The 13,871-nt window shown below is 35.1% G+C and overlaps 1 pseudogene; it reads left to right on the plus strand.

Annotated features, from left to right (window-relative positions):
- The first annotated feature begins 9,631 nt into the window (after window positions 1-9,631).
- On the plus strand, window positions 9,632-11,019 carry LOC101014872 (annotated as a pseudogene).
- Window positions 11,020-13,871: the final 2,852 nt, after the last annotated feature.

Genomic DNA, 13,871 nt, shown 5'->3' on the forward strand with positions numbered 1-13,871 from the left:
TTATGGTATAAGAAATAAAGGCATAAAGCCAATATCTCTTTTCATATATGTTATGTCCTGTAATCAAAAGGAAAGACCAATTTCTATAACAGGATGTGTAATACTTTGCATCCAAATAAGACGAGTCTACAGAGCTGAGGAAAAGTGTCTATTAAAAGATTTTATGTTGCAGCACGCACAGGTCCAAGTGCATTGACGGTTCATGGCAAAGACTTAGGTTTTCTAGCAGCATCTGGATATTTCAGGAAAAAGATATAATTAGATCTGTTTCTGGATAACTTAGGAATTGGCAAACTGGATAATAGTGAATTAACCTGAAAAACTGAATTTTAGAGATTTAGATAATAAATCTAAATAATAGTGAATTTTAGTTATTAATATTAATTCACTATGAATAATAATAGTGAATTTTAGATATTTAGAAATATACCTTTGTTGTTTATTTTTACAAATTTAAATGCATGAATTTGAACTTACATATTTTATTTTAATTTTTAAAACCACCTTAATGTATGATTGACACAAGAAGATGTAAATATTTAATGTATACAACTTGATAAGTTTGGAGATAAGTATGCACATGTAAAATCATTACCACAATCTATGCCATAAACTTATATATCACCTCCAAAGGTTTTCTCCCACCCTCTTCAGTTATTATTGTTATTATTACAGTGATAAGAACCATTAAGACGACATCTACCCTCTGGGCACATTTTTAAGTATACAAATGATATCGTTAACTATAGACACTGTGCAATACAATAGATCTCCAGGACTTACTCTTCTTGTATAACTGAAACTTTTTAAACTTTGGCTAATAAATCTTCATTTCCCCCTCTCCTCAGTCCCTGGAAACCACTGTTCTAGTCTCTACTTCTATGAGTTTGATTATTTTAGATTTTTCTCATATAAATGGGATCATGTAGCATTTGTCATTCTGTTTCTGGTTTATATCACTTAGCATAATGTCTTCCAGATTTATCCATGTTGTATTTACTTCTTTGTAAAAACTGAATAATATTTAATTGTATGTATATACCATGATTTCTTTTTGTATTCATCCATTGATAAACATTCCAGCTGCTTCCATGTCTTTTCTATTATGAATAATGCTGCTGTGAACATGGGAGTGCAGATATATTTTTGAGATCCTGATTTCAATTTCTTTAATGTGTATACAGAAGTGGGATTACTGGATTATATGATAATTTCATTTATAATTTGGTGGGGAACCTCTACTCTTTTTTTCCATAGTTGTTGCACCAATTTGCATTTCTATCAATAATATATAAGGGCTCCCTTTTCTCTACATCCACAGCAATATTTGTTATCTGGCTGGGTGCAATGGCTCATGCCTGTAATCCCACCACTTTGGGAGGCTAAGGCAGGCAGATTTCTTGAGTGCAGGAGTTTGAGACCAGCCTGAGAAACATAACATGGCAAAATTCTGTCTCTACAAAAAATAAAAGAATAAAAAAATATATTAGCCGGGTGTGGTAGTGCACACCTGTAGTTTCAGATACTCAGGAGGCTGAGTTGGGAGGGTCGTTAGAGCCAGGAGGTCAAGGCTGCAGTGAGCTGTGATTGTGCCACTGCCCAGCAGCCTGGGCAACAGAGCGAGATCCTGTCTCAGAAAAACAAAAGTTATCTTTTGTAATTGGTCCCTTATCATATGCCATACACAAAAATCAACTTAAAATGAATTAAACAAGAATACATGAAGGATTAATAAAATTCCTAGAAGGAAACACAGGAGAAAAACTTTTTGACATTGGTCTTGACGATGATTTATTGGATATGACAACGAAAGCATAAACAACAAAAACAAATATACACAAATGAAACTATGTCAAACTAAAAATGTTTCTACACTGCAAAGAATAAAATGAACAAAATGGAAATTCACCTATAAAAATGAAGAAAATATTTGCAAATCGTATATCTGCTAAAGGGTTAAGACCTAAAAAATATAAAGAAGTCCTATAATTCAATATAATAAAAACAAACATACCAATTTAAAAATGGACAAAAGAATTAAATACACATTTCTCAAAAAAATACATACAAATGACCAATAGGTATACGAAAAGGTACTCAATGTCACTCACTATCAGGGAAATGTAAATCCAAAAACCACAAGGAGCTATTACTTCATAACCAACAGAGGTTATTATTGGACTTACATATTTTAAGAGGAAGACTGTATCTGTGCATATTTATACTGTAAAGATTATTAGGTACTATTAATCACCTTTTCTTTCATGTACCATAGGCTATAATTTACTGTAAAGAATACTACATTATCATAACAGGACTATCATTTTAATTAGACTCCACTGTGACTTATGTGGACATTTACATTTTTCTACACATGGTTACATGTGGTGATGTGAGTGAGAGCTTTAAAAGTGCTTAATTTATGTGTATTAAAAAAATAAGTAGAGAAAAAAATAAATACTGTAACTTGACTTTTCAAAACTAACTTAAATGCAAACACCAAGTGTGGATTTATTTTGTTAGAACACTGTGGGTGTTTAGGCAGAGGAGGATGTAAAAACAAATTGCTATTTTTTAATTACAAAAATATTACAAGATCTTAGAAAAAATATGTATGAGAACATAACAAGAAATAAACCAGTAGTGCTATATATAGAAATTTTTAAAGTAACACTATGTTCTAAATTTTGAAAATCTTGAAAAATAGACACATTTCTAAAGAAAAGGAGAAAAATCTGTGAATAAAATATACTTAATAGTTAATAATTATTAACAAAATGAGGAAAAGATATCAAAGAAATACATCAAAGCTTCACAATTTAGATTATCTTTAGCATGGATGATTCATAAACATATTATCATACTATCCTTAAGTAAACTATTCCAGGAGTAACATTAAGAATACTCATAAAGTATTGCATAAAACTAGCAAAATGTTTATTACAAAGCTAATTTATCAGTTATAAAAATTTAAAACTATTCCTGTAAACCACTTATGAACTAATATAGATATAATATTGGTAATTAAAAAAATTATAATAAGACTACACCAGTAAAGTAAAACTTACCTACAGAATGCAATAATTATTTAGTAGGAGAGAAAGAATACATAATATAAACAAGAGGGCTAAAAAGTATTATTAAAATGTAGCATGCACTTATTAGAGTACATGCTGAGACAGGATATATAAATTATAAGAACAGAGGGACTCAAAAAATAAATGTAAGAAGTCTTTATTAAGAATACAAGGAATGCCTCATACCAACATAAAGCTAATATTGTTTTATAATAGATATTTTTATTAGGAATTATTAAGAACAACTTAATCACTTAATTTCTAAAGAACCTCTTATCAATAAAAAATGAGATATCTGCATATTAAAATTTGTAGAAAGTCTGAGAATCTTAGATCACTACAGAAGAAAATGTAATAAAAACATTCGTGATGTAAATTACCACAAGATAAAAGTCTATGAACATAAACATTTAAGCAATAGCTTAATAGAAAATATGAATGGGGAATAATTTTATTGAAAATAATGCAAAAGAACACCAAAGTATTTCAAAATGTTTTAGCTATATAAAGGAAATTAATGTACTAAAATATTTAAATTAAAACTTGAACTAAGGAAAGTTGTGCCATGTTTCTATCTGAAACAATTGACATAAAGATGCTAATTACCCAAGATAAATGTATATGTTAAAAAAATCTACTATAGAAAATAATTTAACAGACTTTTATTAAAGTCTGAAAACTAGTTTTATAATAATTATGTCCTTAGTGGTTGGGTAAAACCAAAATTCAATCAGTGGTCAAAAATCAAAATAAAAACATTCTTGACAAGAATGGTAAGCCTGCAATGACTAATGATTTTGTACACATAGAATAGTTTGGTAATGTACCTAGGAACTAAAAGTTACACTTCAAAACTCACTTCAGAAATAGTTATATTATAGAGATAAAAAGAGTGAATACATAATACTGCAGTTAATTCTTCAATAGAACAAATAACTCCTAAATGTGAATGCACCTATAGCCCAGAACTACAGAATACAAGTACCAAAACTCACAGAACTAGAAATAGAAATAAACAAATCAACTATTATGGTTGGAAATTGTAACACTTCTTTCTTATTAACAGAACAAGTGGACAGAAAATCAGTAAGCATAAAGAAGAAATAAACTATGTCATTAAACAACTTGACCTAATTGACACTTGTAAAACACATCAACATCAGGAGAATATATGCTCTTATTCTTTTAAATTGTACATGGACTAGTCACTAAAAACAAGAACAAACAAAATCATACCTTGGTCTGTACAAAAAAACTTAGTACACTTTAAAAACATGAATCATAAAAAGCATATTTTTAGAACGTGATGGAAATAAACGAGAAATCCATAGGAGAAAGAAAACAGAAATACTCCAAATATTTTATAATTGTACTCGAAACAAATAAACTAGTAGGTGTAAACCTAATAACATTTAAAAGATATTTATTTCAGAAACTACAAAACACTGATAGAAGCAATCAAAGAAGATGTAAATAAGTGGAGAGACATGCTGTGTTCATGGGTCAGAAGACTATGAATAACAAAAATGTCAAGTCTACTCAAATAGACATGCAGATTTAGGACAATTTCTACTAAAACCTCAGAAAGAGTTTTTTTTTTAGATACAAATAAAGATTTTTGTAAAGTACTTGGGGAAAGACCAAAAAAAAAAAAAAAAAAAAAACTTGAAAGTAAACAGTTTTGAAAAAACTATATAGTAGAAACAATTTACATGAATTGAAAGCATATCGCTATAGTAATCATCCTATGTATCATTGGTGAAGAAATAGACCCATAGATTAATAAAATAGAATAGAGAACCCAAAAATAGTGGCATTTCAGTACAGTCAACTGATTTGGACAAAGGTGAAAAATCAATGCATTGGATAGAGGACATTTTCAACATATGGTGCTTTATTAATTGAATATCCATAGCCCTTCCCCCAATCAAACCCTTACCTAAATCTCACACTTTACTAAAAATAATAAAAATCTTGGGTGAAAAGATTTAAATTTAAATACAAACCTACAAAACTTTTAGGAAATAACATCAGAGAAAACCTTCAGGGCCTAGATCTTGGTGAAGAGTTCTCAGACATGACACCTAAAGAACTATACATAAAAATAAACCAGTCGAAATTTCATCAAAATTGAAAACTTTTTTTATGCAAAAGTCCATATAAAGAGAATGCATGAAGAAAAGCAACATTGTTGTAGGTTTGGGGTTTGCAAATTTTTTTTCCCATTCTTGTGATATGAACAATGAAAAAACACTTATTTCTGAAATGTATAAAGAACTCTCAACGTTAACCAACCTTTTACATGGGTTTCTGAGTTCTCTATTCTCTTTTATACATACAGAGCCATACATACAGAGAATTTTATAGCCACTCCACAAAACAATCAATCATTTACTTATCATATTGAACATACACTTATCCCTTAAGGCTAAAATCAACTATGCCTTAGCAATTACATTTACCCAAGGGGAGAAAAACTTAATTACATATAAAAAGTAACACAAAATGTTTACAATTGTTATTATTCATAATTTTTTAAAGTCCATGAAAATAACCCAAATGTCTGTCATAACTGAATGGTTTTCATGCTGTGAATAGTTCTTGTGGATGAATTTGTACCATGTACATTAAGGGAGGGAATACATTGTAATATATTCATATGGTAAATATAAATAATAGAATAAAATAAACTAGGCAAAGCAAAACAAAACAGACACAAATAACTACATATCATATAATTTCATTTCTGTGACACTCTACAATTACAATGTTGTAGGGATGGAAATAAGGTTAGTGGTTTTCAGGGGCTGAATGAGAGAGTAGTGAATGGCAACTAATGTGTGTGGATGGTATTTTTTCATTGATTGAAGCATTCTACATATTGATTATATGATTAAAGACCTGTATATGTTTATCAAAATTCATCCAAATGTAATTCTAAAAATATTGAGTTTGATCATATATAAACTAAACTTTGATAAGAAAAATAGCCTCAAACTTATAATTCATCAATTATTTTGACTGCTTTTGCATTTCAATTCAGAGAAGTGTTTATATAATACCACCTAGAGGATATTCTGTACTTTATTCTTCTACATAACACATAGATATTTATATATCTGTATTACAGTTTTTAATCTTTCAATTTTTTTCTGTTTTGCATGTTGATAATTTAATATATATATTAAAAACTTCAATAAAAGCATTTTTCTTTTTTTTATTATTTTTTATTATACTTTAAGTTCTAGGGTACATGTGCACAACGCACAGATTTGTTACATATGTATACACGTGCCATGTTGGTGTGCTGCACCCGTTAACTCATCATTTATGTTAGGTATATCTCCTAATGCTATCCCTCCTTCTTCCCCCCACCCCACGACAGACCCCGTTGTGTGATGCCCCAGTGTGTGATGTTCCCCACCCTATGTCCAAGTGTTCTCATTGTTCAATTCCCACCTAGGAGTGAGAATATGCTGTGTTTGGTTTTCTGTCTTTGCGACAGTTTGCTCAGAATAATGATTTCCAGCTTCATCCATGTCCCTAGAAAAGACATAAACTCATCCTTTTTTATGGCTGCATAGTATTCCATGGTGTATATGTGCCACTTTTCTTAATCCAGTCTATCGTTGATGGACATTTGGGTTGGTTCCAAGTCTTTGCTATTGTGAATAGTGCCACAATAAACATACATGTGCATGTGTCTTTATAGCAGTATGATTTATAATCCTTTGGGTATATACCCAGTTGTATTTTTCAACTGTTGTAGTTGCTTTCATTTCATAATTACCCTGTAAGACCAGGTGAAGCTTTCCTCTGAGATCACTCCATTTCTAACTTTCTCCATTTTTATGTCCTGCCATCTCTACTTCTTTGCTGATGTTTCTTTCCTTCATTCCTTCCTTCATGTCTAGCTTTCTCTACTTTTATGTCCTACCATCTCTACTCTTTTACTAATCTTTCCTTCCTTCCTTTTTTCTGTCCTTCTTTTCTTCCTTCCTTCCTTCTCTCTCTCTCCCTCTCTCTCTCCCCCTCTTTCTTTCCTTTTCTTTTCTTTTCCCTCCCTCCCTCCCTTTCTCTCTCTTTCTCTCTCCCTTTCTTTTCTTTCTTTCCTTTCTTTTCTTTCTTTCTTTCTTTTTTTTTTTTTGAGATGGAGTCTTGCTCAGTCGCCCAGGTTGGAGTACAGTGGCGCAATCTCAGCTCACTGCAAAATCCGCCTCCCGGGTTCACGCTATTCTCCTCCTCAGCCTCCCAAGTAGCTGGGACTACAGGCGCCCGCCAATACGCCCAGCTAATTTTTTTGTATTTTGAGTAGAGACGGGGTTTCACCAGGTTAGCCAGGATGGTCTCGATCTCTTGACCTCGTGATCCACCCGTCTCGGCCTCCCAAAGTGCTGGGATTACAGGCGTGAGCCACCGCGCCCGGCTTGCTTGCTTGCTTGCTTTCTTTCTTTCTTTCTTTCTTTCTTTCTTTCTTTCTTTCTTTCTTTCTTTTCTTTCTTTTCTTTCTTTCTTTTCTTTCTTTCTTTCTCTTTCTTTCTCTTTTACAGTGTCTCAATCAGGCTAGAGAACAGTGGTGCAATCACAGCTCACTGTAGCCTTGACCTTTGAACTCAAGGGATCCTCCCACCTCAGCACCTGAGTGGCTGGGACTACAGGCACGCACCACCACACCTGGCTATATTTTTTCTTTACTATTTTATGTGTGTGTGCACACGCGTGTGTGTGTGAGTATGTATGGAGATGGGGTCTCATTCTGTCATCCAGGCTGTCCTCGAACTTCTAGGCTCAAGCAGTCCTCCCATCTCAGCCTCCCAAAGTGCTGGGATTACAGGCGTGAGCTACTGCCCCCAGCCCTTTACTGATTTTTTCATGGAAACACTTCCTTTACAAATCATTTCAAAGGAATATGACCTTAGATAGTCAGTACTGAAAATTATCTCAGAAGTGAATATTAAGAGTGGAATTCTTTAATAAATATATTGATTTCATTTTATTTGGTTTTATGCCCAAAAGATGAATTGCTGAATCGTAAAGTAGATCTTCTTTTAATTTTTCATGGAACTGTCATATCCTTTTCCATAAAGAAATCTATGATTTTCATTCCCACCAGTGTGCATGGGTTACCTTTTCTATATATATTTGCCAACACTTGTCCTATTTTTTTTCTTTCTGATAATAGCCATTCTAACAGGTGTGAGGTAATATATCAACATATCATTGTGGTTTTATTTTGCATTTCTCTCACGAGTATTGATGTTGAGCATTTTTCATATATCTCTTAGCCATTTGTATTTCTTTTATTGAAAAAGGTCTGCCGGGCGCGGTGGCTCAAGCCTGTAATCCCAGCACTTTGGGAGGCTGAGACGGGCGGATCACGAGGTCAGGAGATAAAGACCATCCTGGCTAACCCGGTGAAACCCCGTCTCTACTAAAAAATACAAAAAACTAGCCGGGCAAGGCGGCGGGCGCCTGTAGTCCCAGCTACTTGGGAGGCTGAGGCAGGAGAATGGAGTGAACCCGGGAGGCAGAGCTTGCAGTGAGCTGAGATCCGGCCACTGCGCTCCAGCCTGGGCGACAGAGTGAGACTCCGTCTCAAAAAAAAAAAAAAAAAAAAAAAAAGAAAAGAAAAAGGTCTACTGAGATCCTTTGTACATTTTGTAAACAGGTATACTTTTTTTTTTGTTACTGAGTTGAGTATATTTTAGATGTTAGCCGTTTATTAGATGTAAAGTTTGCAAATAGTTTTCCCATTCTTAAGGTTTTCACTTCACTCTGTTCATTGTTTCCTTTAATGTGCAAAAGCTTTTGATTTTGATTAGCCACTAGCCAGATCACAACAGGAACCATATTTTTAAAGGTTAAATAAAATGTTGAATATGTCAACATGCTGTACTACAAATGATAAAACTTTAAATATAATTGAGATTTGATGAAGTGGATAGAGGTTCACTGACATGTAATAGTTCTTGGAATTGAGAGATATGAAGTATGATAATTGTGAGATAGTCAAATTGAATGGTCCGTGTTAGCACAACTTTGCTTTCAGGAAATTGATGAATTCAGCTAAGCCAATACCCAAATTAACTGTGACAGTCAAAAAACCAATATCTTCTTCTCTCAGATGGCAGACTGTGCTGCCAGGAGATCAGTTTTATAAACTAATTATTAAAAAAACTTCTGAAAAGGCTAAATTCATAATTCACATCTTGGTAAAAATTGTTCTTCAAAGTTAGCATTCTACTAGGAAAGCTGTGTGACCCTGAGTTTGGGGTTGTATAAATCTCAGTCAATGTGTTTGAAACAATGAAGCCCAGGTTTTCCTAACCTCTACTGGCCTACAGAAGTGATGCTTTCAGCGTCTAGAGAATATCACCTAATACGATGTGGATTTGTACCCACCCAAATCTCATTTTGAATTTTAATTCCCATAATCCCCACATGTCATGGGAGGGACCTGGTGGGAGGTAATTGAATCATGGGGGTGGTTACCCCCATGATGCTGTTCTCATGATAGTGAGTGAGTTCTCATGTGACCTGATGGTTTTATAAGGGTCTATTTCCTCACTTCACTCTGCACTTCTCCTTGCTGCTGCCATGTGAAGAAGGATGTGTTTACTTCCCCTTCCACCATGGTTATGAACTTGCTGAGGCCTCCCTACCCCTGGGGCACTGTAAGTCAATTATGCCCCTTTCCTTTATAAATTACCCAGTCTCAGGTATGTCTTTATTAGCAGCATGAGAACAGTAAATTGGTACTTGGTAGTGGGACACTGCTGTAAAGATATCCGAAAATGTGGAAGCAACTTTGGAAATGGGTAACAAGCAGAGGTTGGAAAAGTCTGGAGGGCTCAGAAGAAGATTGGAAGATGCGGCAAAGTCTGGAACTTCAGAGAGACTTGTTGAATGGCTTTGACCAAAATGTTGATAGTGATATGGACAATAAGGTCCAGGCTGAGGTGTTCTCAGAGGGAGATGAGAAACGTGTTGGCAACTGGAGTACAGGTCCTCCTGCTATGCAAAGAGACTGGAAGCATTTTGCTCCTGCTCTAGAGATCTGTGGAACTTTAAACTTGAGATGATTTAGGGTACGTTGGGGAAAAAATTTCTAAGCTGCATATCATTTAAGAGGAAACACAGCATAAAAACTTGAAAAGTATGCAGCCTATGTGATAGAAAAGAAAACCCTATCCCTTCCGATCCTGGAGGATGCACTCCAGCTCCGGTGTTAGCCTCCAGCCCCGGTTGTGGAAGGTGACAGTAGTCACGGCAATGTTTGAGCAAATGAGAGCCAACGGGGGCAAGTTGGTTAAGGGCATCGACAGGTAAAATCCTGAGAACCTGACCACCCTGGAGCACTATGTGAAGACGCAGGCCAAGGAGAATGCCTATGGTCTAGAAACCAACCTGGCTGTCCTGACGCTGTACCAGTTCAACCCAGCATTTTTTCAGACCACAGTCACTGCCCAGATCCTGCTGAAGGCCCTCACCACCTGCCACACACCAACTTCACCCTGTCCACGTGCATGACCCACCAGCACAAGAAGAGCAGGCAATCCAACAGATTTTGTACCTTGGGGACTTGCTGGAGACCTGCCACTTCCAGGCCTTCTGGCAAGGAAAACATGGTCCTGTTGGAAGGTGTAACCAGCTTTGAAAACTCTGTCTGAAAGTTTGTCTGCCATGTCGTGGGTATTGCTTACCAGCACATCGAATGTTGGCTGCTTGGTTAAATGCTTGGTGATCAGTCAGACAGCCAGCTAAAGGTGTAGATGAGCAAATATGGCTGGAGTGCTAATGAGTCAGGGCAGATCTTCATCTGTAACCAGGAAGAGAGCATTAAACCCTAGAATATTGTAGAGAAGATCAAATTTGACACTGTGTCCAGCATCATCGCCTCCTCCCAGTAACTGCAGGTTTTAATAAAGATGTGCTGACTTAGGCCAAAAAAAAAAAAAAAAAAAAAAGACAGAAAAGAAAACTCCATTTTCTGGGAGAAATTCTAGCTTACTGCAGAAATTTGCATATGTAATGACAATAGGGAAAATGTCTCCAGAGCATGTCAGAGATCTTCATGGCAGCCCCTCTCATCTCAGGCCAAGAAGCCTGAGGGAAAATACAGACATTTTTCCATTTCCCAATTCACAAATTTCAACAATTTCTGCTGGACTGTGCAAATTGAAGAAAGACATCAAGGCTCATTATAGATTATCCCTACATTAAAAAAAAAAAAGTAATTAAACTATCTCTTTAAAAGCCCCGTGATATCCTTAAAGTTGGAGAAGCTCAGGCTTCAACTTGAAGAGCAGATGGAATTAATACTTGGAAGCTCTTCCTTCACGGCAGGTCAACTTCATGGCAAGCAGCTGTCTTGGAAAGACACTTTACGTGCACAGTTCTAGCAAGTGGGGATATCAGCCAAGCCAGCTTCCACCTGGCTTGGTAGGGCCTCTTCCTTCCCTCTGATGTAACTGGTTCTGCCTGAGAGGCCAGGCACATTCACATATAGAAATGTGATCTCAGTCCTAGTTGCTTCTGCAAACTAGAAGTGATTGTAAAGAAGCTCCAGCTCTGGCCGGGCACGGTGGCTCATGCTTGTAATTCCAACACATTGGGAGGCTAAGGTGGGCAGACCACCTGAGGTCAGGAGTTCAAGGCCTGCCTGGCCAACATGGTGGCAGGCCCTGTAATCCCTGCTACTCGGGAGGCTGAGGTAGGAGAATCGCTTGAACCTGGAATGTGATGAGTTGCCATGAAAAGCACCACTGTACTCTAGCCTGAGTGACAGAGTGAAACTCCATCTGCAAAATAAATAAATAAATAAATAAATAAATAAATAAATAAAATAATACAATAAATAAATTTAAAAAAAGAAGCTCCAGTTCTATCTTCACAGACTTTCTATCAATTATATTTCTATCTGAACCGCATGTATAAGTGCTATTACAGTTATAGTTATAGGTAGTTAAATAACTAGTTATCCCTGGCATTACTTTGGTTCTGGCTATATTATAGTTCGTTTCATAATATATGATGCAACATAAAAAGACTACAATAACATAAATATAACACATCTTTATCACAATTCTTTTAAAAATCTCATTGACATAACATTAAAGATATAAACAAACAAATGAAATAACAGCTGTAAAATGAAAAGAAAGAAAACACCATCAATAGATCAATTATTTGGGACACTCCTAGGAAACAGGCATTATAATACAATTCCAGGAAAGCTAGAATTGAGTTACCATAATTCAAGTTGCTGCAAAGGTAAGAGCAGCTTTTTTTTTTTTTTTTTTCCTGCAGTGGAACTCATGCAAATTTCATGTTCAGTTATTTAAAAAGTACAAAAACAAACTGTTAAGGATTTTAAGCACTTAAGATAATCATCATTATCAAATAATGAAGTTAATTATTTCCTAATGAACATATGGCCAGTCTTGTTTGAGTCTCTCCTCTTCCCAATGAATACACAGCAGTTGTCAAAAGTGATGTGTCACATAATGAAAACATGAACAACTGTTTCCCTAAGAAAGTGAACACTCTGCCCAGTAGTGATGTTTCCAGAGGTAGAAACGGAGAAGAGCCTGTAGTGACTTAAATTTGCTCAGCGGAGATGCTGGAGTAAAGATAAAGCAGTTCCAACACAGAATAAAGAAGCAGCCTGCTCTCCTGATCTTAAAAGCTTTAACTTACACAGACTCCAAAAATCTGTTCTTTTAGTTAACAGAAGAGGTAGTTGAGTCGAAGACTTTATAGTACTGCAGAGAAAACTCATCTTTCTACCTATGTGCTCCTGAACATGGACTGTAAAATGGAGTCAAATGCAGTAATTTTTAAATCACCAATGCCTGGCGATTGTGATTTACCTTGCTGAGGGTGTGTATTGGGCATTGCTATTTTTTAATGTCTCAAGTAAGCCTAGTAATCAGACACATTTGAAAAATCTTGGCCTATCATTAATGTACTCAGCAGGATCATTTCAGCAAGGAGTAATATAAAAATTCAAACAATAAGATATATTGTTTCAAATAAGATGTTCCTAAGTACAGCAGTGTTTGGTTAATTTAGCATCTCAGTGATGCTTTCAAGGACCTAACTACTGCCTACTTTTGGCCCCTGCCATCCTCTGTAGGGTCATCTCCCTCCTTTATGGTCAAAAAAGAGTAGAAGCTACATTCTTATACACTGATGTCAAAGAGAGAACATGGTTCGTTCTTCTGAGTTCACTTCTAAGAGTGATAAAACTGTTCCAAAAGCTAGAACTGAGTCACTTGTCTACTTCTGAGCTTACCACTAAGAAGAGAAACAAACTCATTATACTTACCCTGTAACAAATTGTATTTACTCAAGGCGTTTAGGACAAACCCAGGCCCAAGAACAAATGTTCATGTGTAGCAACCTGGTTTGAAACTCCTACTCACTTTCCTGATTAAAAAAAAGAAATGTTTACAATTTCTTTCCCACATTGTTAACTTTCTTTTGGTAACTCACATTTGAGTTTTTTACAAGCATTATGTTTAGATTTTTAAAAAGGTTATTTTTCCCCCATCTACAAGTTTCATTTGTGAACAAACATAATTCATTCTTGTTAATAATAGAATTTAAGTGATGGATTCTGAAGTTATGTATATATTACTTCAGTACTATTTTGCTTTTACCGCATAAGAAATGGTGTAGTCATTCAACGTGCTGGGAGCAACTGTCATGCTTTGGAGAGAGAACGGCAAAATTATCTGGCACAAAAACTGTTTAGTTAAAAGTGGTTAAGAATGATTCTACTCCACATAT

Source organism: Papio anubis, chromosome 3, assembly GCF_008728515.1.
Source record: "Papio anubis isolate 15944 chromosome 3, Panubis1.0, whole genome shotgun sequence".
NCBI classification, from domain to species: Eukaryota; Metazoa; Chordata; class Mammalia; order Primates; family Cercopithecidae; genus Papio; species Papio anubis.